At 39.0% G+C, this 26,143-nt stretch overlaps 1 protein-coding gene and 1 pseudogene across 1 annotated transcript in view; one reads left to right on the forward strand and one right to left on the reverse strand.

Annotated features, from left to right (window-relative positions):
• The window catches only part of LAMA2 (laminin subunit alpha 2), a 609,129-nt gene that overhangs the window by 298,858 nt on the left and 284,128 nt on the right, over window positions 1-26,143 (reverse strand). The window lies entirely within an intron of this gene.
• LOC149311123 (uncharacterized) lies at window positions 13,445-16,118 on the forward strand (annotated as a pseudogene).

Below are 26,143 nucleotides of genomic sequence, written 5' to 3' on the forward strand. Positions count from 1 at the left end.
GTGACTGATGCCAGGTGCCTTTTTCTAATCTCAGATTGAGTGACTTGCCATGGTAGCCACTGGGCTGGGTGGCACAGTGAGATGCGTGTGCAAATAGCTGCTCGTGACACAACAGGAATGCTCAGGTAACCGGGAGGGGGGGCATTGGAGCATCTCTGGGGCTAGAATACTCTAGGTTGCAGACACCACCTCCGGACAACTTGATCTTCCCACAATTTTTAAGAAAATAGTCAATGCTACACCTTTCTAAGCTCCTCAGTCTCCCCCAAAACAATTTACCATCCTGCTATTTGGAGGGAAGGCTAGTAAAGATCATTGAATGTTGTCTTGAAGTATATCGGCTCAATATCCATATTTCATATTCCAAGGCACAGGGATTTTAGAGCCCTTTTTCTGCTCAAGATCTCCTCCACATGGAGATCTTGATCAGAAACACTGTGACACAAAGCTGGTAAAATCAGAATATGTATAACAGAAACTGCAAATGGTATATTTTGCTATGTTGGCTACTATTTTTAGAATGTTAAGTAAACCACTGAGATTATATCAGCAGAAAAATTTTAATATTCTTTTTGATATAGTTTTTTCCCCAGTTTGCATTGTTTTGGATCTAGGAGTTAGAAATCAGTAAAGATATACACAGGTGTTTTGCGCCGGCCTGGGGCCAAAACTTGGGCTCGGTAGCGCTCAACAACCGCATGCTGCTGAGCCCTAGTATATGTGAGGGCTGGCATGATTGCATGGCCACGCCCACACGTCACATGCATTAGTGATGTCGCAGCTGCACCGCGTCCAAATGGCGCAGCGCAGCTGTGATGTCACTGTGCCGTCCTACGGCATTTGTGTCATCGCAGCTGCGCAGCAAACTGGAGCTGATTCCGCATGCTCCTTTTTTGCTGTGCAGCAGTACCGCACTATTTGATTGCCAAGGTAATGCTGTACAGCAAAGAGAGGCGGCCCCAGCCTGCCTTTTGCAGGCAGTGTGTACTGTACCTAAATTTTATTCAGAGTAGCTCAGTTATGTTGGTGCTGTTTTAAAATTAGGTCTTAAGTGTCCTATTCTAGACCAGTCAATAGGACCTTCTGATCACAATGGCCATATGCCTAGCAATTCTACTGTCAGTATTCTGACATCAAGGAAAGGGGAGTCAGATATTATGAAAGTGTGAAGTAATTTATAGGGCTGAGGAAAGAAGTTATTGTGCCTGAGAGAATCATGAACCCATCACCACTTTTGGAGGAGCACTCAAGCCTATTATCAGCTTTCCCCAGAAATAATTAAAAACTAGCAAATTGCTATAAGAAAGGTAAAATTCCCCCCATGGGTAAAATCCCTCCTCAATCCAAGCTAATCAAAGATTACAGCAGTGCCATGAGCAAAACTTGAAGTAGGGAAAGGCAAGTCTAATCGTGCAAAAAGGTTGGATAGTACAGCATCTTGAATGGAGGGAGACATGACAAATACAGTAATTGCTTTTCCCACATCCACTGCAAATAGGGCTTCTTGCTTGGCCACTGGGGTTTAATGCTATGAGCATGCTATCACAAATACTAGACCAAAACAACACTAAAGCATATTTCCTTTTTTCTCCACATTATACCAGTGCAACTCAAAGTGGTGGTCTGTGGACCAGTGGCAGTCCATGAACCGTTAGCTGCTGAGCCACAGCAAGTTTCTAGAAAACAAGGAAACAGGTATAGCCAAAAGGAAAGAAATATGGTGCTGGTCCCTGGCATATGAAAAAAAAAAAAAAAAGCCCTGTAAGTCCCCCATATCAAATAGTCTAAGAAGCACTGCCCTAAATCATGGAGGATCACTGTTAAGTTGGACTACTGAGGAACTCCTGGCTTTTTATGGATGTTGATCTTTGTCCCAAAAAGGGTTATTCAGAAGAGCAACTCATTCCATTGTGAATTTATAACTGTTTATACAGTTAACAAAATAACAGGGCACATTGGATGGAAAACTGTTTACTTGTTTAATTAGGGCTATAATTTCAATTGATTTCCCACCTACATTGTGGATGATGTCCTAAAGATAGTGAACAAAATTTACTAGTGCTTTTAGCAGCAACTAATATATATTCCTGGCATTTTCAACTTTTTTTAAAAAAATAAAACAGACAGAAACATTCCTTAGCAAGAGCCTTTCCTGGAAAGTCAAATTTTGGAAGGCATGTTACAAAACAAAGACAATCATCTGGCCTAATTAAATAACCCCAAACAAATTCAAAGTCATGCATGTTAAATGTGGTGCATTTTCACCAAGTCTCTTAATGATTCTATTTTATTTTTAGCATTCCATTCATTACTCACTCACTAGGAAAAGCTCATCCAGCCATGCAATCAGCATTGAAGTTCACAGTGTAACCTTGGACTATTCATTATCACTCAACCCTATGTACCTCTCAGGGTTGTTATGCAGATAAGGAGGAAAGAATCGTGTAAGCTGACCTCAGTCACTTAAAATAAGGTCAAGATATAAATGAAGAGGGAGGGAGGATTTGGCATCAGCTGTATTGGCTCTGACCACAATAACATCTCTATGCACAGTACTCCGACGTAATTTCCACTGTGGAGCCTTGAGCATCAGTGCAGTTTACACTCATGTCAGTGTACATAAAACATAGAGAAACATGCAGTCCTTGATCTCCTGTGTATACTATTGTAGATGCCCATTGCTGCTCTTCCCTACCTCTCTTTGTGCTGCTGCTGATGCAACAACTGTGCTGAAGCAGAGAGTGCATGAATAGAGTTGCCCCCACAAATCTCCAGCACAATCAGGCTCTCAGGAGCCCTTTAACGTGTGCTGACAGGCATTGGCTGTGCTATAGAAGGAAGCCCGCACAGTGTGTAGGACCCGAGACTAATCGGGACAGGCCCATGGCCATCATGGAATCCATGAACTGCCAAGCTGCACCTGTCAGATCTAATGAGCCAGCCTCGAAGGGGATGTTGAGGTCCCGCAGGACAAGAAGCCTGGGGGACTCCAGCACCAGCTCCAGGGGGAGAAAACATTTTGTTTCTTACATGAGATTTTTCATATACTGTTTAAAATATGGCCAGAGGGGGCATCCCCCACCAATCCACCGAAGAAGCAATGCCTCAAACTGTTCTTGTGATCAAGTGTGAAATCTAATAGCTGTAATACAACTGTTGTAAGGCTGCTGCCACTTGGAGCAGCAATACAACTACCCTTAAGCAAAAACAGGGAAGGGGGAAGCCACACTTCTCCCATCCCCACCCTATATTCCTATCTATCTAAATTTGTCCCTTGCATCACACTAAACAATCTTCTTGAAAGTAGTGCAGAATTATTTTAGTTTAACATGAATCCATCTGTCAAAGTTTGTGGATAGTAGAAAGGCTTATAAGAGAAAACCAGATGTTTTAGCAGTCACAGAAATAATAAATAAATAAATAATAAAATATTTATTTGTATTTTCTCGCCTCTCCCCACGGATCGAGGCGGGATTACAGCCGATATCAATTAATGATACATCATATACAATCATTTAAAATCAGTTCATAGCATAAAATAAAATAGCATTTTCATAAAAAACACACCAAATTTGCAAATACAATTTAAAAGCATCCTGAGGTAGATATATATTTGGGGTGAATTTCCTTATAGAAGGTCAGGGGGTAATGCTTTTCGGAAGAGATGAGTTTTCAGTGTCTTTTTGAAGGCGTCTAAGGTGGAGACGAGACAAATCTCTTCTGGGAGATTATTCCAAAGCGTTGGGGCCATAGCTGTAAATGATCTTTGGTGAGTGGCTATTAATCTCACTTTAGGTTGTTCAAGTAGGAGCTTCCCAGTTGTTCTGAGAGTGCGGGGCGGATTGTGTAGGGAGAGGCGTTCCTTCAAGTAACTCAGGCCCAAGCCATTTAGGGCTTTAAAGGTACTAACCAACACTTTGTATTGGGCTCGAAAGCTAATTGGCAGCCAGTGTAAAGATTTTAATACCAGTGTAATATGGTCTGATCTAGGTGTCCCCATGATCAATGTGGCTGCAGCATTTTGAACTAGCTGAAGCTTTCGAACTTGGTACAAAGGTAGCCCCATGTAGAGCGCATTACAGAAATCTAAATGAGAGGTTACCAATGCATGTATTACAGTTTCAAGGTCCTTTTGGTCCAGACAGGGGCACAATTGGCGTATCAGCCGAAGCTGGTACCAATAGGTTCCCATTAAGTGGGATGCCCAGTTCTTTGCCAAACTTGAGTGAGGACAGGTTGTGGGAAATCAGTATCTTTACAGACCATACAGCAATCAAACCAGCCAGATGTTTCCTCAAACTCAGCAGGTTTGTAATGTGTTCATAGATCACTTAATGGAGTTATCTGTCATTTAACATATATTAAAACACTATTATTTTCATGATTATTAAATGCATATTAGAAGTGCAGACTCCCACCTATATCTTCTAATGCATGCTAACAGATATCATGCATTGCTCAACAGAATGAATGACTGTCATTGGGCAAAAGTAGAGATATTGTGATGTGATTTTTTTTCTAGACTCTTTTGGAGTTGTATGCTTCCCTTTCCTTCTTTTCTGATATAATCATGAAGAAAAATTTGAAAACTTTTGCTTCTGCAAAGTAGGACTTCCTATATTCTGTTATCCCAGAACTGTAATTTATCTTAATTATGGTCAAAACTAAGTAGAGCTGAGATTAAGCACAATTTGTCAGGCTTGCACAAAATGATGATAAATCAAAAGCTAAGGCAGAACTTTATCCATAGATGTCCTGGAGGAGGAGAAGGGAGCATAAGTTTCATTCATGTCTGAATTCAGCCAGTGACTAAAGGCTTATTACTCATTCATAAATCAAAGATTATTAAACTGGAAGCTTGTTATTTGAAGAAAGGACTATTCTACGGAAATGTTCATTATCACAGCTCATTGACATCCTCTCTGTTTGTCTACAAGCCTATGCAAACTATCAACCTAGAGATAATACTGTGGATACTGATTACTAATTGTCAGATTTAAAAATATAAGAACTGGTGATTCACTTTCAGTTTCATTTAATTTTGAAGCATTCCTTGAATGGGTATACAAATTACAGGTCAGAACGATTCTGAGGATTATTATTTCAATAACTGATAAAATAATAGGACTTAAGAGGACGGGAGATACTGCATTACACTGTGATGGTTATTTCATATTGAGCAACAGTGGAAAGGTACATGATCAGTAGAATGCTATGTCCAGCAATGTTAAAAATGCATCAAGAATGAAAGCAATGTAAACTACAGGGATTTTCTGTGCTTTGACAAGTCTTACAAAAAAAAAAGATTAATTATAGTTGAATGAAATATTAACATCACAAAATACAGCTAACCAAAGATAATCAAGATATTTGATTAATGTCAAAGCCAAATATTGCCTGAACCATATAGTATAAATTAAATAAAGTATGTATTCTTATTTTCCCTGAATATAAATAAAAGAAAGCAAAATAAGAAACTGCTTAGTTAAGAGGAGGGCCTTAAGACCACTGTGCATAGTTCACTATTCAACAGCACAGGGCCTGATTTAACTTTGTTTTGTCCCTATTTTGGATGTAAGTTTGGATGGGTTTGGATGTTATTTCTTAAAGCTAAGGTCTTGCCATTATTATTATTATTATTATTATTATTATTATTATTAGTAACCCATTCCCATCATTCAGTGTGAAAAGCAAAGAAACAAATGCAGAGGTTATATTACTTGTTGGTGATTGGACTGTTGTTCAGAAAGATTGGTAAAATACTAACAGATCACAAAGAAGTACTCAACAACTATTTTGCTTCAGTTTTCTTTTTCTAAAAAGAGCTGTGTGCTTTCTCACAGCAGTAGAGACCTTGACAAGGATTTGGACTGCAAATCAAGACTGATAGAAAATTATTCAGGAAGCATTTAGCTAATCTAAATGTGTTCAGATGTGCAGAGCCATATGAACAGCATCCCAGGGTACTGAAGGAACTTGCTGATATGCTCTCTGCAAAATTCTGCATTTAGGCCACAAAAACCAAATGCACACTTATAGGATGGGGGATACAGTGGTACCCCGGGATACGAATGCGCCGCCTTACGAAATTTCCGGGTTACGAAAAAAATCCATTGAAAAAAACAGTTCCGGGTTACGAAGGTTATTCCGGGTTACGAAAAAAATTTTGGTGCTTTTCGGCGCTTTTTCGCACGAAATCGCGGCTTTCGCTATTAGCGCCTATGGCTTTTTCGGCTAGCGAAAGTTTCCGGGTTACGAACGCGGCGGCGGAACGAATTAAATTCGTAACCCGGGGTACCACTGTACATGCTTCAGCAGTGGTACATGCAAAAAGGACCTTGTGATTATTGTCGATCATAAGTTGGACATGAGCCAGCACTAGAATGCTGCAGCAAAGAAGCAGGGACGTAGCCAGGATTTTGGGAAGGGGTGGTCCAGAATAAGTGCCACCATTATATTGGGACTTGGGTGCGGCAGTGTGGCAGCACACACCTTTCATTGTATCTAACAGAAGGGGGGTCTGGACCCCACAGACACACACCCTTGGCTACATCCCTGCAAGAAGGCTACATTAATTGAAGCATAGTTTCCAAGTCCATGGAACTAATAGTACCCTATAATCTGCACTGGTAAAGCAACATCTGGGGTACTTCATTCAGTTCTGGGTATCATTATATTCTGCACTGGTTAGGCCTCATCTGGAGTACTTCATTTCAAGAAGCATATGGACAAGTTGGAGTAGGTTCAGAGAAGGACAAGAAAGATGATAAGAGGTACAGAAAGAAAAATATATGAGGAAAAGTTAAAAGAGCCAGGCATATTCAACTTGGGGAAGAGAAGACTGCGAGTGACATGACTGCACTCTTTAAATACAAGGGCTGTCAGAGAGATGAGGGGGCAGGTTTGTTCTCTGCTGCTCCAGATGGTAGGATCAGGTCTAGTGGTATAAAGTTAAAGGATGGCAGATTTCAACTGAACATTAGAAGGAAGTTCTTGACAGTAAGAGTGGTTTGACAATAGAACCAATTGCCTAAAATGGTGGTGGAGTTGTAGTCCAAAAGTAATATGTCCAAGCTCTAGGTGTTTTGTTTTATTTGGGATACTTACTTACATGTAAAAAAACACAATTTTCTCTTTAGGAATTGAAAGTCATAGATATTTACAGCACCATTGGACATGTTAATTACATTTATTTATTCTATTCATTTCTCAAGGGTTTGGACTATTTAAGGAAAAACTGCAATAAAAATAGAATAATTAAAGTATTATAGTTATATTATCTCTAGAAATTAAAATTACTGCATGGTTGCTTAACTCTGGTTGTTGAATGCTAGCTCAAACAGATAAATCTTACAGTGCCTTTTAACATTCAAAACACATTTGGATTATCATGGGGTGAACGTCTTGTGTGGAGAAAGAAGGAATGACTTTATTATTATCATAATATTTATTTTGTTAATTATATTTTAGTAATTTTACATCAGGGCAGCTTTCAGTTTAAAACAAGAATAACAGTTGTTTGTGTGTGCAGGCACACATACTTATTGAGAAAGTGGCAACTAAAATGTGTTAAGAAAAAAGTATTGTCAGTTCTGCTATGCATCTAACAGAGCTAAGGGAATGATACGAAAAAGTAGGGTGGATGCTGAATAAAAGCCCTGTGGTTTCATAGAATCATAGAATCATAGAGTTGGAAGAGACCACAAGGGCGATCCAGTCCAACCCCCTGCCATACAGGAAATCCAAATCAAAGCATCCCCGACAGATGGTCATCCAGCCTCTGTTTAAAGACCTCCAAGGAGGGAGATTCCACTACAATCCGAGGGAGTTTGTTCCACTGTCGAACAGCCCTTACTGTCAGGAAGTTCCTCCTAATGTTGAGGTGGAATCTCTTTTCCTGTAGCTTGCATCCATTGTTCTGGGTTCTAGTCTCTGGAGCAGCAGAAAACAAGCCTGCTCCCTCCTCAATATGACATCCCTTCAAATATTTAAACAGGGCTATCATATCACCTCTTAACCTTCTCTTCTCCAGGCTGAACATCCCCAGCTCCTGTAGTCGTTCCTCATAGGGCATGGCTTCCAGACCCTTCACCATTTCAATCACCCTCCTTTGGACATGCTCCAGTTTCTCAATGTCCTTTTTAAATTGTGGTGCCCAGAACTGGACAAAATATTCCAGGTGGGGCTTGACCAGAGCAGAATAGAGTGGCACTATTACTTCCCTTGATCTGTACACTATACTTCTATTGATGCAACCTAAATTTGCATTGGCCTTTTTAGCTGCCGTGTTGCACTGTTGACTCATGTTCAACTTGTGGTCTACTTGGACTCCTAGCCCTTTCACACGTAGTTTTATTTGGCCAGATGTCCCCCATCCTATATCTATGCATTTTATTTTTCCACCCTAAGTGCAGTACCTTACATTTCTCCGTGCTGAATTTCATTTTGTTAGCTTTGGCCCAGCTTTCTAGTCTATTCAGGTCGTTTTGAATTTTGATCCTGTTCTCTGGGGTATTAGCTACTCCTCCTAATTTGGTGTCATCTGCAAATTTGATAAGTATGCCTCCAATTTCACTAGGCAGCTTATGAAGCTGGACAGATGGAGACCTACTCTGGGCATATCATTTTTAGAAAACTAAAAAGATTTTGATAAATATAGATGGAACTTCAGGAAGGGTGTTAGTTGTCACTTCTTCCTTCTAAAAATTGATAATAGCAAAACAAAATACAGTACATATACAGTACAACTGTCATATATAGTACAAATAGACTGAGACGATATTTGAAAATAGTGAAGAAAACTGGCATTAACTGTGTGAGTTGTACCTTATAAACCAGGTAATAAAGCCTATATTTGAAAAAGATAAAGATCTATATGGATACTGTACATGAGAAATGTTCACATAGACACTGTTTTACTTGTAAATAGTTTAAAGAATGCCATGTGCGTCCAAGTAGTTTCTGACATGACTACTCTAAGGTGAACCTTTTGCAGGGTTTCTTGACAGAATTTGTTCAGAGGGGGTGTACTCTTGCTTTCCTTTGTGGTAGGTGCCCTGTCTGAACTGGCCCTCCATTCCCACACCACCACAGCTGTCTGCACAGGCATCCCTCTGATGTCCAGCATGTCCACTGCTGCTGTGAGTCACTTGCTTCTGAGGTCACAATGATATGTCCAATAGCAGTCACATGACTGCAACCCAGAGCAGCTATGGATGCACCAGGCGGCTCATTGGGAGGCCCATGAAGACACCTGAGGCAACGCAGGAACAGATGGATTTGGATCTTCCTGGATGATCCAGAGCAACAAGTAAGTTTTTAAAATACAGTTTAAACCTACTAAACCCCAGTTTTGGTGCAGAACATGCCAGACATTGTTAGGACTGCTCACATTAATATCAGGGTTAGGGGCAAACACGACAATGCCAGAAAAGCAGGGCGGGGGGTGGAGTCCTGTGCAGACAAGTCTGTAGAACACTGGAAAGCTGTTTAAGGAGGCTAAAGTCTTATTCATATAAAGAAAACTAATCAGAGGATTTAAAAATATTAAGAAATTATAGAAACAATATATTCCCATGGTACTTTAAAATAAGGGCATTTTCATTTATGTTGTCCTTTCTTCGAAGGTTATATATACAACATTGTCTAAAACTGTTTACAAAGTATACACTATAGTTAACAGATCTTGTGAAGCAAAATGCGAGAAACCTAGCAGGTGATGGGCAGATTAGTTGTGGAATAGGACAACTTCATATGTTTTTATTTTGATCAGGCTGCAGTTTTTATAGTAATGTTATTCTGGATGCTTATTCAAAAATACTGCTTGTCTAATTTCCTAGTACCAGCCTACAAAGCAGCTTATGCATCTGCTGAAGTAGAACTAAGGGCCTATACAGACCGGCACTTTGGGCTGGCACGGGGGCAGAGTGAGGGCGTAGCATCCTCACAACACATGCCCTGACTCCATCCCCAGGCTGCCGTGATGCCACAATCTGCTCCAAACAGTGTGTGGCATCACTGTGCTCCTCCGGCGCTGCGTCCATATGACATGGTACTGAAGGAGTGCCACATAGCTGTGCCACTGTGGCTATTGCGCCCTTTCCAAGGCACAAAAAGGAGCTGCTTTTTGCAGCTCCTTTTCGTGCCCTGGAAAGGCTGGATTGGGGCCGCAGCATGAGGTTACTTCAACTCTGATCTGGCTAGGAAAGGGGCGGCTGTATGTACAGCCCCTAAGTCTATAAAACTTATTCTGCAAATTTATTTCTCACAGTTATTCTTAGAGGTACTACCAGATTCCTTTGTATATTGAAACAGAATAAAGTTCCTATGCCTTTAAAGCAGTTTATAATTAAAATATATCATGAACAAATAGCTGACACGATTTGTTCTCCATGGATCCTGCCACACTCTACAAGAAGCAGGCATCTCAGTGAAGCTATATGGTAATGTAACATAAAAATAAAAATATGGATACCCTATCATTATTTCTTCTTCTTTCTTCTTCTCTTATACATAAACTTTAGTGGCATATGAGTAAGGAAGATGATAACAAAAACAACTATTAAGAAAAAAAGATTTATCTTATACTATATAGTGGTGTGTGTTGTTCATGCATGTTATAACCTGTGTATAATAGTGCATATTAAAGGTAACATATGTTGAACACATATACCATCTTTAATGTAAGTATAAGTGATATAAATTAAGATTAATATAAGTGAGTTAGGTTTGTCAGACTGAATTGTTCATGAACTTTGACCATGGGGGGGAAATTGCAAACATATTACAGGATACAAATGACACAGAAAAACACGAGGCAATGTAACTAATACAATCAATATACTAAAACTGAAATGGTAAGCTCAATCTTTTAAATCATTAATGTGTCTCTAAATCTTCAGATCTCAACAGTTAATGTCAAATGCTCAGAGATTATCTTTCCATTTTAAAACATGATTGCTACCATATGATCCCAATTTAAGAGAATAATTTTACTTGTTTTCCTCATGTTTCTGAAAAAGGTCTTTACTTTGCATGTCAACATTTTCCAGAAAAAAAATACAGTTCTGCTGGAAGTCAAGTATTTTGTTGTTGCTTAATCTTTTTCTTTAAAAAAAACATCATTAAAGTGCTCCTGGCAGCTACTAGGCTGTGTAATCTAGGTGAATTCAGTAACAACTAGCAATCTATAACACTGTATGAGGGTTGTGTATTTTGAGACGATTTTACTAGACGTTTACCATGATGACAACAATAACGATGATGATTACCCAACTTTTCCCCATGATATGAAACTCAAAGTTCCTTACAAATTAAAACAATTACAATACAGGCAAAACATGCAAAAAATTAATACTAAAATCAAAACAAACTACAAAGTATCCCTTATCCAAAATTTCAAAATCCGAAATACTCCAAAATCCAAAACTGTCGACATGGGTGGCTGAGATAGTGACACCTTTGTTTCCTGATGGTTCAGTGTACATAACTGTGTTTTATGCAAAAATTATTTAAAACATTATGTATAAAATTACCTCCAGGCTGTGTGTATAAGGTGTATATGAAACATAACTGAATTTCATGTTTAGAATTGTGTCCCATCCCCAGCATAACTCTTTGTGTATATGCAAATATTCTAATAGCCAAAAATAAAATAAAATCTGAAACACTTCTGGTCCCTAGCATTTCAGATAAGGGAGACTCGACTTGTATAGGCATATTAGAGCAGTTTTAAAATATACACTTAAAGATGATTTTAAAAGCAGTTAAAAACAGTACAGAACCCTCTTAAAAGCCCAATAGTTAAAAAACAAAACACCCTATGTTTTAATGTCTTCACCTGTTGATGGAAGGACAGCAAAGGAGGGGGGGGGGTCACACTAGCCTTTCTATAGAAGGATCTATAATCTAGGTTTAGCCATTGAAAAGGCTCCCCAGTGTTACTCAAACTTTTTACCCTTGTGACCCCCTTTACATCTACAGGAAGATGCTGTGCCCCCCCCCCCCCTTGATGTAGTTTATGAATAAATATTTGGTTTGTTTAGTATATGATTTTTAATCTGCATATTCATGTATATTCATATTTTAATAGTTTATAAGGAAATAAGATTATTCAAATTAGAACAATTTCATTGAAATAGATTCAGTACTTAACATATGCCTAAATTTTACACAAACTGTCTCACACACAGCCACACTCACATGCACCAGTGCTCAAAGATATGTACACAGTCATGCGCTTTCATTCTTTAACTCACAAACATACTCACTTATTCTCTCTCACATCCAGTCACACAGAAGTATTCATTCTTTATGAGGCATAAAAGGTTTGGGAAGTGAAGGAGGAGGAAGAGGAGGGGGGAATCAGGGCCACCAAGTCTTATGCAACCCTTAAGCTACTCTCACAGCCCCCCTTGGGGTCCTGCCGCACAATTTGAGAACCACTGGACTACACTTTTCAGTGGGCATCTCGTGTACCTACTAAGAATATCGGTGAAGACTGAAAGAAGGGCTTCTCCTGGGGAGTCAAATACAGATACAAATTCTTGTTGAGGAAAATACTTATGATGACATGTTCTGCCCTTCAGAGAGTGCCAACTGTATGCAAGTACTACAAGGAGAAGTTCTGTAAAGAATACAGGTGACAGCCACATCAAGGACTGTCTCCATGATTATTCTGCCCTGTTTACATGTTTGGTATCCCTTCTTTGTACTTTGCTTTGAAGTGGTCTTGAGTGTTGGGCACTGAACAGAAAGCTGTTGGTTCACATCTTTTAGATTCTCTTATGTCTATTTTATGTCTATTCTATTTTTTATTTTTTATTTTAAAAATCATTCCTATTGATATTTGTAACTTCACCACAATCAAAAAAGTGTTAGAATTATGAATTCATGAACAACTGCTTTCATTCTGTACACCTGGAGTAACTCAAAGCCCAGCCTTAGAATAATCACAGAATTACAGAACTATACCACTAAAAGAGCTCCTTAGGGCCAAATTTACATGTGATTCAAAGTATGTCATTTGAAAGCCCATCAAGGTTTTCCTTTAAATAAAGAAAATATGTGCAGTTGGTGGATTTCATCATAATGACAGTGTCCAGGGGGTTTAGCAGTTGTTCTCATCCGTGGGTAGCTCCAGGGTATGAACATGCCTGTGAAAAGAAGCTAAGCTGGTTTCCTCCCCTCTCTTTTTTTCACTGATAGGCAATGACTTTTTTTAAAAAATTCAGGCAGGATTTTAGCAATTGATCAGCTGTTAAGGAAAGGCTTTCTTACCACTTGGGTGCTGCCCCCCCCCAGTGATTATTGTGACAAACTGACTTACAAACCAGCCAATTAGAAGCCAGAGATCCACTAGCCAATCAGGTGCTGGCTGAGGAGTTTAAAGATTCCGCTTGGCAGTTGGGTTGAGTCAGTTAGGGCTTGGAATCCTGAGGGATGAAGCTGGAGTTCAGTGGGGGAGCCTGTGATTTAACATCCATCCACGCTACTGACCTTTAAAAACCCACAGGGGTGTTGGGTCACAAATAAGGAAAGAATTGTGAGGTGGTGGGGAAACGTTACATAATTTGGTGAGCAGTGCCGGGATCTGAAAAGTCCAGTAGCCGAAGGTGTGCTGAAGTTAAGGGGTCTGAGTGGAAATACCAGCTACCCGATAGTAGGTTTAAACAGAAAGAAAGGAAAACCTACAGTTTAAAATCTAGGTGTTAGATTCAGAGGAGTGATCTCTGAGGTAAAAACAAAAAGTGTAATTTGTAGGAGATCACTTGAAAACTGACAACCCTAGGTAAGACTAGTCTCTGAGGTAAACGTACTGGTAGCGGTAGGAGACTAGTAGGAAGGAAAAAGCACACTTTGTGATTCCTGAGGTAAACGTCAGTGGTAAATGTAAGGAATCACTAATTTGAGTTGAGGGGCAAGTGGAGCCTCTATACATAGTGGAGACCCAGTCAAATAGACGTGATTCTTGAGGTAAAAATTTGTGGTAACGTAGGGAATCAGTAGTCTGACTTTAAATCCAAGTGGATTCTTTTGACTCAATTGAGGCAGAGTAGAATAAGAGTATTTCCTGAGTTAAAAGTTCTAGGTAATTGTAAGGAAATACTGTCCACAATGCCTCCTAAAAAAGTTAAACCTCCAGCAGGGCCAGAAATTGTGGAGGATGAAGTCAGAGAAGAAATGGTGGCTAGTGTTGACACCATAATTTCTGAACCTCAGGAGAGTGTAGAGATTTGGAAAATAAAAGAAAGAATAGAAATGGCTAAAATAGAAAGTGAGAGACTGTGTAGAGTAAAAGAACTTGAAAAAGAAATGGAAAAGGACATGATAAAAAATGAGAGGATTTTGAGTGGAAAGGAAATTGAAAGAGAAAAAGAGATTGAGTTAGAAAGACTTAGGGCAAGACAAGCTGAGATGGATCAGTTTTGGATGAGGAGTTTAGAACAGGGAATCCCTCAAACTAGTATGATGGCTGAGGTAAACAGAATGCCTCAAATTGACATGAAACGGTTTCCACGATATTATAAAGGGGACAATATTGAGTCTTTCTTCACTAACTTTGAGAGAACTTGTGAAGAATTAAACATAAAAGAAGAAGAAAGGATGAGCTATTTGAGGTCACAAATTAGTGGTGGTCTGAAGAAATTTATGCTGAAATGAGGCCAGATGAAGCCAAAAATTACAATCTGTTCAAAGATATGGTAAAACAGAGATTTGGACTAACTCCCAAACACCACAGAAGAGAGTTTCATGCGATTAAGAGAAAAGGAGATGAAACATATACCCAGCTAGGATGTAGACTGGATTATTTGTTAAAAAGTTGGATTGAGGGATCTAAAATAACGACCAAAGATGAATTACAAAGTCTAATAGGCTTGGAACAGTTCTATAACTTCATTCCCTAAGAATATAGGTGGTTGGTTCAGGACCGACAACCTAAAACCGTATCTGAGGGGGCCAAGATAATAGATACATTGGCCTTAATCAGAGGGGATGACAGAAAATTGCCAAGGACAGAGGGAAAGTCGGCAGAAAATGAACAAAGCAATCCCAAAAATTGGCATGCCTCAAAAGAGAGAAATAACCAGGGAAAAATTTTTCAACCCTGGCGACAAAAGAAAACCTCTGAAGTTGAGAGGAAAAGGGGAGCAATGAGAGAAAATGACCCTGAGGCTTATAAAAAAGACAGTTGGTTGAAGGAATCATCCAGCTTCAATCCAAAAAAATGTTATGAATGTGGAAAGTTAGGTCACCTAAGATATAATTGTCCAGCAATATTCAATGAAGACTCCAGATCCAAAATAAAATCAGCTTATTGTATAAAGTCAGTTGGGCCTGACATAAAGGAATGTTGCCACAGAGATCAACCTGAGGCGGCAGTTGCCATAGAAACGACAGTTGGAACAGTAATGGACGCTAGTAGGAATATGTCTCCAAAACCCTGCTTATTTGTAACAAATTTACCTCAAGAGTTAGAAGCAGAGGAACATAGAGAATTGATACAAATAAATAAGAACTGGGTGTGGGGTTTTTGTGACTCAGGGGCTGAGGTGTGTATAGTTAAGCCACACTTTGTACAACCTCAAGATTGGTGCCCAGAAGAAGAAATGATCTTGAAGGGGTTAAGGGGTCCTGCCTTTAAGGCAACAGTAAGCAAAATAAATATTTCGTTCAGGGGACAGAACTTGCAGTGGAAATTCGCAGTATGGGATGACATTCCATTTCCCTGCCTAATTGGAAATGACCTAGATTGGTATTTTAGGTTTGCAGGGGTGATCACTAGACAACAAGAAAAACAAAATTCTTCCGAGGAAGTCAATCCACAGTTGGAAGAAAACCAAGATCAAGCAGTGATTCTTCCAGATGAAGTTAAAGAGACAAATACCTCAAGCAAGGAGGGATCTGAGCAGAGTCAAATCAAAGCTAACCCTGAATTTAGTCAAGAACAACGAAGGGATGAAAGTCTGAAACCTTTGTTTGTTTTGACCGAGGACAAAAGTGACATAGATTTGAGTGAGGAACACCCTCACAGATTTAGAGTCATAAAAGACAACATATAGAGATATCCAGCCTCCTCCTCCTCCCGGCTCCCCCAGAAGGGACCCTCTGGTCAGCAAAATGTGCGTTCATGGAATTAAAACGTCTGATGACCACGGCTCCAGTTCTGATGGCTCCGGATTACACCAAGGCTTTCATAGTTACTACGGATGCCTCTAATGTTGGTCTGGGTGCCGTTTTAAGCCAAGGAAGGGGAAGAGGGTCAGATCCATCCGATCTTATATATAAGTAAGAAACTCCTACCTAGAGAAAAAGAATGTTTGGCTATAGTGTGGGCTGTAAATAAACTTAAGCCATACTTGTGGGGGAGAAAGTTCGTGATCAGAACAGATCACTCTCCCTTGTGTTGGTTAAATCAGACATGGGGAAATAACAGCAAGTTATTACGATGGAGTCTTATGTTACAGGACTTTGACTTCGCCATTCAATATGTCAAGGGTAAGGAAAATGTAGTGGTTGATGGTCTCTCTAGACAATTTGAAGAGGGGTAAAAGAAGAGAGACAAGGTTTGTAAACAGGTTGATATGATAATGTATATAAGTGACATATATATGTATATAGTGATGATGTTTACCTGTTGTTTATATAATGTTATATATAATGGGTAAGTATAATTTATAACTGAGAGTTCCTTGGCCCATATAGCTGTTTGGTTACGTGTGTCAATGAACCTATTAAAGGAGGGAGGTGTGTGACGAACTGACTTACAAACCAGCCAATTAGAAGCCAGAGATCCACTAGCCAATCAGGTGCTGGCTGAGGAGTTTAAAGATTCCGCTTGGCAGTTGGGTTGAGTCAGTTAGGGTTTGGAATCCTGAGGGATGAAGCTGGAGTTCAGTGGGGAAGATAGTTAGGATTAGAGACTGAGGGAACAGTAATTTGGTAATAGACCAAGGAGGGGTCTGTTAGGTCCAGAGAGGGACAATATTAGTTCTGGAGAGTCTAGAGAGGAGAGACTCAGTGTAGCCAGACTCAGAAAGAGGGGTTTGGGCTACATAATTTCCTGAGTGATAGTATAGCCTGTGCTGCTGAGTTATTATTGGAGAGTTAAAACCAGACTTGTATATATGTAACAAAAGAAGACATAGTAACAACTTCATGTCAGTTACCTTTGCCTATTCTGTGTTAAAACAAACTTTTATTATTGTTTAACTATCCACTTGGCCTGTGATTTAACATCCATCCACTCTCCTCTCCTGCACTGCATACTCTCCAGATAAAAACTGGGACTCATGTGGCCAAACAACATCAGAGTATGGTCAATATTTAAGAGTATTAAAGGAGGAAGAACACACAATCCGGGACAGGCTACAGCAGTTTGCTTTTGCCTAAAAAGCAAGATTCTGGTTCCTCCTGTCCTCCTTCCCACGCTGAGTTAATTAAGTGCAAAAGCATTTTGCATTTTGAACTCCATTTGCAGCAAGTGAAGTAAGCAGAAGACAAAGAGGGAAGGTGGCAAGAGAGAGAAGCTGAGACATTTTAAAAGTAGCTGGAAAAAATGGAACGATTGTCCCTGCCAAAATGGGATAAATGAAGGGTATTGTACCGGTGTTAGCAAAAGTTCCCATTCATGCCAGTGCTGAACTCCCAATATCTGCTACTTCAATGCAAACATTATGAGCCTCTGACAATAGTATCCAAGCTCTCTTATTGTGTACAGGAGCTACAGCAAGGACCAGAATTGTTTTTTGAAAGTGGGACATTTGTGACAGAATATTAGCTGCAGTTGTTAATATTTGGTGCAAAATAGGTAGCTATGGACTTGCAGTTGCTCTTCTGTTTGTAGGGCCAAGTGACGCAGGTGATGGAGGTTAAGTAGAGACTGATGGCACAAATGCAGAAAAAATGGAATAACATTGCCTCACTAAGGTGAAAGAAGAAATAGAAAATAGACGAATAGCTCTAGAGAAGGGATGGAAAGGAATGTCTTGGCTTAGAACTGTTATCAACCAATCTATGTGGTCAATGTTAAAAGATATTAAAGTGGCCCTTCCCAATAGCAGTTATTTTTTGTTACATGTGGCAACACATAGAGGAAGATTACTCAAGGATATTTTTTTCAAGGGGAGAACACATTTGGTCACCACACACACTCATTGTTGTTGTTGTTGTGTCCCTTCAAGGCACTTCTGAGTTATGGCAACCTAAGGCAAACTTATCACAGGGTTTTCTTGGCAAGGGTTGTTCAGAGAAGGGTTGTCTTAGCCTTCTTCTGAAGCTGAGAGAGTGTGACTTTCCCACAGCCACCCAGTGGGTTTCCATGGCTGAGTGATGAAGCCTGGTCTCCAGAGTTGTAGTCCAACGCTCAAATGACTACACCATGACTAAAGTAGTTGTTATTAGTTATGTGTGTGTGTGGGGGGGGGGATATGACATTGAAATGGTACTAGTTGATGGCCTGTGGATAAAACACTTTCCTCTTATCAGCCTTGTCACTGCCTCAACAGAGCATGAGGTACAGCATGAGTCACCACTTCAAAATATGATATTAATCACCCAATATTTAGTCAGGCCACCCGCTATAACTATGTGAATGAGCTAAAATGTTCCATTTTCAATTCCCTTGTTGTATTTCTTTTAAAGATTTAATTACAAGTAGCTAGTTGTATGAAATTAGTTGCTTGCAAGCTCTTATGGTACATATCAGAAATATTTATGATGAGAATTCAGCTTGTGGAAAATAACTGTGGAGTAGTCTCAACATTCATTCTACAAGCTAGTGATTTGACAATGACTGTAATGAAATAAAGAATTGGTCCTTTTCACACTCAGGAGTAAATTACTTAGGACTAAACAGGAAAGTGGATATGAATGAGAGGGAAATGTGATCTGGCATCTTTTGTATTTCCTGAGAAATATGGGAATATAGTTTGGTGATGCTTTTTTAAAGATTAAAATTTAATTTTAATTGGTGATATGAATCAAGCCTTTTTACTTTTCATATGAATCATGATCTAAATTGCCTTAGCTGAAATTAAATCACCCTGGTAACCAGTCTCAGTAAGTCAACAATGATAAGCTACCTTCAATATATACAACTTCTGCTGCTGATACTATCACTAGTGTTTTCAATTCATCTTTTAAAAGGTAGTTGTAGACAGCAGTCAGTCCCAAGTAGCCAAACTGAGATAAACTCAGTCAAAGTGCCCAAGAGCATCAATTAATTTTGATTCAATAGTATTTTGTCTAAGGCATTAAACCTGTGTATAATTACAGCGCTTTAGAAATAAAGTGTAATAATAATAATAATAATAATAATAATAACCTATCTACCTTAAATGATTTTGTGAAGTTTCATATAGAGGTAACAATCAAGGGACAAGCCTTGTTTTCTGGAGTGCACTATGAGTGCAACATAGCTCTCTCCCATCTGTATACAATGACCCTATCCCATACATACAGTCTCATGATTTGTCTGTGTATCCAGACATGGCATGAAACCTACATGCTATTCAACATATTCAACCTGACGTTCGATGGATCTGGCACATTATTTCTCAAGTTTCTTTAAAACTTCAAAAAATAGTTTGATGTCTAGTCACTAAAATACTGCTCTGACACTGCTGTCCCCTGTGAATCATTTGAAATTTTTTTTCCCTTTCAAACTCTTTTTATAGGTTGGAAACAGTCAGATGGAACAAGATATTGTGAGTAGAGTGGATGGTCTATGCATTCAAATCCTAGATTCTTCAAAATATCCACCATCTTGCCAGGCCAGCGAGTAGGTACATTATCCTGCAAGAAGAGAACACTCTTCTGCAGCTTCCCTCTCCGTTTTTCTTTCAATGCCTCCTTTAATCAACACACCAAGTTAGAATAGTATTCTGCATTAACTATTTGGTGCTTCTGAAGATAGCCGGTCATCAATATACCCTCCTTATTCCAAAAAATTGTGGCCATGACCTTTCTTCTGCAGGAACAGGAATTTCATGATGGCCTGGAGTTCAGCACTTGAAAATTCTAAACTCTTTGTTGCCATGGTTCTATCAATGATGTGAAAAAAATTTGGGTGCTACAATCCTATTGGCAATTTGCAATACAAAAGAACACTCTTTCAAGCTACTTTCAAACTAGGTCAGGCTGAGAACTTTTTAGCAACCCCTTGTATTTATGATACTGTTGCCTGGGTATATTTAGCTTACTTGCTAATTAGCTTACTTGATGTTCACCGCTATGATCTTTGGAATAGCGGTATATAAATAAAACAAATTATTATTATTATTATTATTATTATTTATGAGGTATCTAAAGTATAGCATAATTTCTACTAGTGAGTCTGTACCCTTAGTGACTCTCCATCTCTCAGACAGACTCAAGTAAACTATATCTTTCATTCAACCTCTATCACATCTTTCAAATGTACTGGTTTGGCAAGGACAACCTGTTGTATTCCACTTTCTCAGCTGCTTCTAAAATGTCCCAGTTTCTTGCTTCATCCTTAGTTTATTTAATTGGCTGCATAGTGAGTTCAAAATGCAAAAATATTCACTCTTTGGATCACACGCTGATCTTCGATTGTGTATTCCTGCATGGCAGCAGGTTGGACTGGATGCCCTTGTGGGCTCTTCCAATTCTTTGATTCTATGATTCTATGATCTTGCTTTGCCATACGTATCCCAATTTTCATCTGTGATTTATCCAATAACTGGGCTCTGACCATACTTTTCTTCACTAAAGAACAGGTAATTAGTGACTCATTTAGTTCCCAGCATTCTATTTTATGCCCCCTTTAAATACCAAAAAACGTCATATGAATAGTCTTTTTTACAAAACCAACCTGTCTGTTGTTCAGTGTTGTGCATTCCTTTAGCTATAGTTGTACAATTTAAATGCAGTATCTGCATATTATGCATGTTTTGAGGGAGGCCATGGTACTCAGACAGCTTTGACTTCCAGAATGGATAATTGCTCTAGTAGTAAGAATAATTAAGCCAAAATCTTCTTGATGACTGATGTTATCTGCTTTGCTATCCAGTTCTATTGTTTGTATGTTTTAAATGAACAACTTTGGCACGTTGGGCAATGAGAAGTCAAAGAACATGGAGAAACACAGGCAAAAAGACTATGGAAATAAAGAGACAGGGTTCACACACTTTTAAGCATTTTTTTTCCTCAGAAATGACCCATTTAAAGACCAGATGAAATGGAGTTGGATGTGTGTGAGAGAAAGAAACAGGGCTGTCTAATCCTTGAGTGCACAACTTTTTCAGGCCCAGGAGCTGCATGCTTTAAAACTCTTTTCTTTGACCACTGTGATCTAATAATGGAAAAAAGGTAAAAATGAAAGGCTCTCCCTTTCCCAAGTGATATCCATTTGCTATATTCACACTGTTACAACAATGAGAACAGGGATCTTTATAGCTAGGGAACAGTGCCCAGCCCAGCTCCCAACAATGATGGAGGCCAGAGAGGGAGTGACACCTGTTTTTAAGACAGAATCACAAGTATATGTGAAGGATGAGATAGCATACTCTCACTCGAAACATGGTGACTTGATGACAACTTTTGGAAATTTGATATTTCGGGAAAACATATTATCTTATATTTAGCATGAACACACTGAACCTGACATATTTGCGGATATTCTTAGACACATCTGTTTAACTGAAGCTTGGAACATTAACTTTAAAATTAATTTGTTTCATTACTCATTAGCGAGCTCCAAAATTAATTCATTATTGCTAATTTTGGGAACAAAAACTTTTAATATGTTACATTAATTGTTACATTGGCTGTGGCTTTTAAAAGAAACTGCAGACAGTCTGGAACAGCACATCCAGTTTCAGGCAAAAATCTTACCAGTATGTACAACAGAGTTCATATTCCATGGAAAACTGTACAGGGCTAAAAATCATAAGTTATTTCACTACAAAAATGTGACTCAACTTTAAATAGCTTGCTAACCTTACCTTGATTAAAATATCTTAATCACTGATCAAAGATAAGGATAGGAGAAAAATAATCAAAGAACAAATTAAAACTCATTATTTATTTCCTCAGAAAGCCAGCATCTTGTAGTGGTTTGAGCATTGGTTTATGACTCTGAAGGCTAGAGTTCTGTGCTCAGCCATGGAAACCCATTGTGTGATCTTGGGCAATCTCTCAGCCTCAAAGGAAGACAAAAGCAAGCATTTCTGAACAAACCTTGTGAAGAAAACCCCTTACTAGGTTTATCTTAGGGTTACCATAAATTAGAAATGACTTGAAGGCACACAACATGTGACACCCTGGGGGCTTGCCATTCAACAACAGACCAACACAGAGATTAATGTGTAAATCACTTCCTTTCAACCAAGGGTCACACAGTATATATACCCCACTCACTCCTATGCCAGAATTCTCTGAAGATGCCAGCCACAGATGCTGGTGAAATGTCAGGAATAAACTCTTCCAGAACACAACCACATAGCCAAAAACCTCCACAAAAAACTATGAACAATTTATTTCCTGCCACAAAATAATGAATGTGTGCCTTGCTATCCTAAACTTAGAATTTGATGTTAACCACATTAAAACAACAACACTGCATGCTAAAAGTTTGCAAGCTCTATTTCTAACCATAACTGGGGTCTTGTACAACATTTGCAAGAGATGTCAATAGAAAGCATAGTCAACTTTAATTTTATTTCATTTCATCAATTTAAAAATGATTTTTCATCTGTTCCCACTATTCTTACTCCACTTTCCTCTCTATTAGTCTTGACAGATCTGTCTGTCTGTCTCTCCTCTCTCTCTCTCTCTCTCTCACACACACACATGCACTCCACATGGGAGAATACAGAGGTAATAAGATATTTCTTACACTTCCCAGCACTTTATTATATTTGTATAAAAGGGCATATTAAAACAGTGCCAGTTCATATCCAGTGTATATGTTGTAAAGTGTAACTAATACTGGCAAAGCAATTCCTCCCTTAATTTCCTCTGTCAAAATGCCACAAGTTGTTCATGTTTATGTTTCTTACATGTTTGTATCCTTGTAAGTAAAGTTTAATAAAATGCTAATGCACACAAATATTTTTACAGCATTAAAAATATTTAATCATTAATCTGAAGCTCAATGAAAACAAACAAACCATGGAGTGAATTTATTGGCTTTATGATTCTGAACTTGTAGCAAACAACAAAGCTCCCACAAAATTCTGTAACAACTGCAGATTCTATGTTTAAAACATGCAATAAAATATTGATGTTTTCTAAGGGCATGACAACTAGACCTGAAACCTGTTTGGTTCTTTCTTTTTCTTTTTGCTTAGAATCCCTTGAAGGCAAAAATTAAGTTTGAGACAGGAGCCGATTACCTGTGAGAATGAGGAAGGCACAAGCTCCCCCACCTTCTTCCTGTCCTGCTGCCCATATATAATACTCATTATCAAGCAAATTGGAAATAGTTTTGTGAAAAGGGGTTAAACATTTTTAATCAAAAATTTATTTAAATTTATTTTAAACTTAATTTATTGACCTTTTTGGAAAAAAACTGTTGAATTTTAAGTTATGATTACAAGAAATACATAAAGAAAATAAGAAAAAGAAAGAAAAGCGAGAGGGGATTGTATAGGATATGAACAAGGACTAAGCATATACATTAATATATTTGTGTGCTCAAGGGCAAGACCCATTATTTTTGAGAATGAGACATCAACATATATATTTTTGGAACACAGCAGGCCCCAACCTTTGTTTGTCATAGTTGCCCATAGGCTTGGTGCATCCAGATCTAGACACTGACCAACCCACCTGCTGATCAGGTTTCTCATGTGGTGTCGGTTTCTCATGGAGAGAAGGCCCCACACTGGCAGACATCAGTACCAATGTGGTCCCCTTGCCACCAGGAGGTGTGAGAAAGCACCTGCCCCCAAGCTGGGCATGCCCATTTTCACCCACACCCTCTGAGTTTCTTAAATAGACTCCCATTCATTACCTATGACCAAGTAAACCCTGGATAAAAACATCCTGGATTTAACTGTTGTTGCTGTTGTGTCCCTTCAAGTCATATCAAACTAATGGCAACCCTAAGGGGTTTTCTTGGCAAAATTTGTTCAGAGGGGGCTTGGCATTGCTTTCCCTGAGGCTGAGAGCATATGACTTACCCAAGGGCATCCAGTTTGTTTCATAGCAGAGTTGCAAATTGAACCCTGTACTCCAGAATTGTAGTTCAACACTCAAACCACTACACCACCCTGGATCCATTACAAACTGCCATGAAAAGTTGTGGCAAGCAAATACAAACTTAGCCTTGCATCACATGTCCCAGAAACAATCAATTCTGAAATGGAAGGCAGGATTGGTGGGATGAATCTCCCATGGATGACTGTCCCAGGAATGACTCCTCACTGAAAAGAAGAGATTCTGAAATCAAACTTTTTAAAGACATCCCATCTGCCATTTTGAAGAAAAGAAGAAACTATTTGTTTCTAATAAGACAACTACAGTTGAGAAGTCTGCGATTTAGATGGGAAATGTTAGAAGGAATCTCACTCATCTGGAAAGGGAAAACTTACAAATTAAACACTTTGGACAAGGCAAAGAAGTTTCTAGAAAAACTTAAAACATCTGAAGAAACTACAGAAGAAACAAAGCAAGAAAAAAAATATAGACATGAGAATCATAAACAACATAGCCCAAGAAGGAATAAAAACAGACAAAGAAAGGAAGAATTCAACTCTCATCAAGACATCAGAAAAAAGACATGTAACAAAATACTGTGCACAACAAATAAATAAGATAGAAATAATGGGGTTAAAACAACTAGTAAATATAAGGTAGAGATGTTTTATCATACTAGAAAGACTTATAAGTTGAATTATACAGGTGCAATCAGATGGATTTCAACCAATGGGAAGGATGACTAGCAGAATTATGTGTGATTTTGCTTTTAAATGTGTGTGAGAGTATTTTTTTAAAGTGTGTGTGTATTTTATAAGAACTCTGTCAGCCCAGGAGACTATCAATCCAAAAGGAATCAAGTACAGTCCGCCCTCTCCTTACGTGGGGGATCCGTTCCGAACCCATCCACGTAAGGCGAATTCCACCTATGCTCAAGCCCCATTGGAAACAATGGGGCTCGTGCGCGGCGGCGCGGCGCGCAGGGCGCAACAGATGCGCGCACCCATTCAATTGAATGGGACGCGCTGCCCCTTCTGCCCCGCGTGCACCCTGTGGCTTGAGCGCGTAAGCTCAAGTCCGCGTAAATATTTAAGTCTGTACATATTTAAGTCTTCCTATTCCCATATCCCAGGTTTCTTTGTTTTCTCACTCTTAAATCCTTGTAGTTGTTATGTATGAACGCCACCCATCCACCACTTTAGGACACTGTCACACTATACCTTTATAATACAATATTACAGTTTAACTGTCATGGCAACATAATATGGAATTCTGGGATTTGTACTTCAGGGAGGAGCAGTTAGAATTCTCAGCCAGAGAACTTTTGAGCCTTAGTAAACTACAAAACGCAGAAATTAACAGAATACTACCATAGCAGATAACGTGGAATATAGCACTATAATAGTGTAGTGTGCTAGGGCCCAAAGACTCCAGATCTCAGCCATTTGATATACTTTCCCTCTCTATGTAGTGCATATTGTCCTTGTAACAGCAGAATATGCCTCTGAACAAATATTTATGTGTTGATTCCCCCATCACATTTTGCACTTATCATGATCTTAGCTATTTACTTTTCTTCAGTGAGCGATATGGATTGTGGCTGGAGGGACAGAACATATCGACAAAGGAGTATTATTGAATTTCTCTGTGGATTATGATTAGAATCCTAAATGGCTTGGAGCCAAGATATCTGAAATATCAGTTCTTTACATTTCAGCCTGCCCAGAACTTAAGATCTTCTGTTGCTTGAACCACCACCTCAAGAGGTTAACTTGGCAAGTATATCAGACAGAGCTTAATCTGTAGCAGCATCTCCCCCAAAGGAAATCAAGCTGGCTACATAATAAGTGAGCTTTTGGTAAACAGCTAAAGCTACATTACAAAACAGGCACATTATGACACTGTAACTGCTAGAAGTTTAGAAAATATCCAGCCACTAAATATGTATAGTTGGCTTTCTCCTCAACAATAGACCAAA

Source organism: Sceloporus occidentalis, unplaced genomic scaffold (genome assembly GCF_023333645.1).
Source record: "Sceloporus occidentalis isolate IW3139 unplaced genomic scaffold, rSceOcc1.0.p SCAF_6, whole genome shotgun sequence".
Lineage (NCBI taxonomy): Eukaryota > Metazoa > Chordata > Lepidosauria > Squamata > Phrynosomatidae > Sceloporus > Sceloporus occidentalis.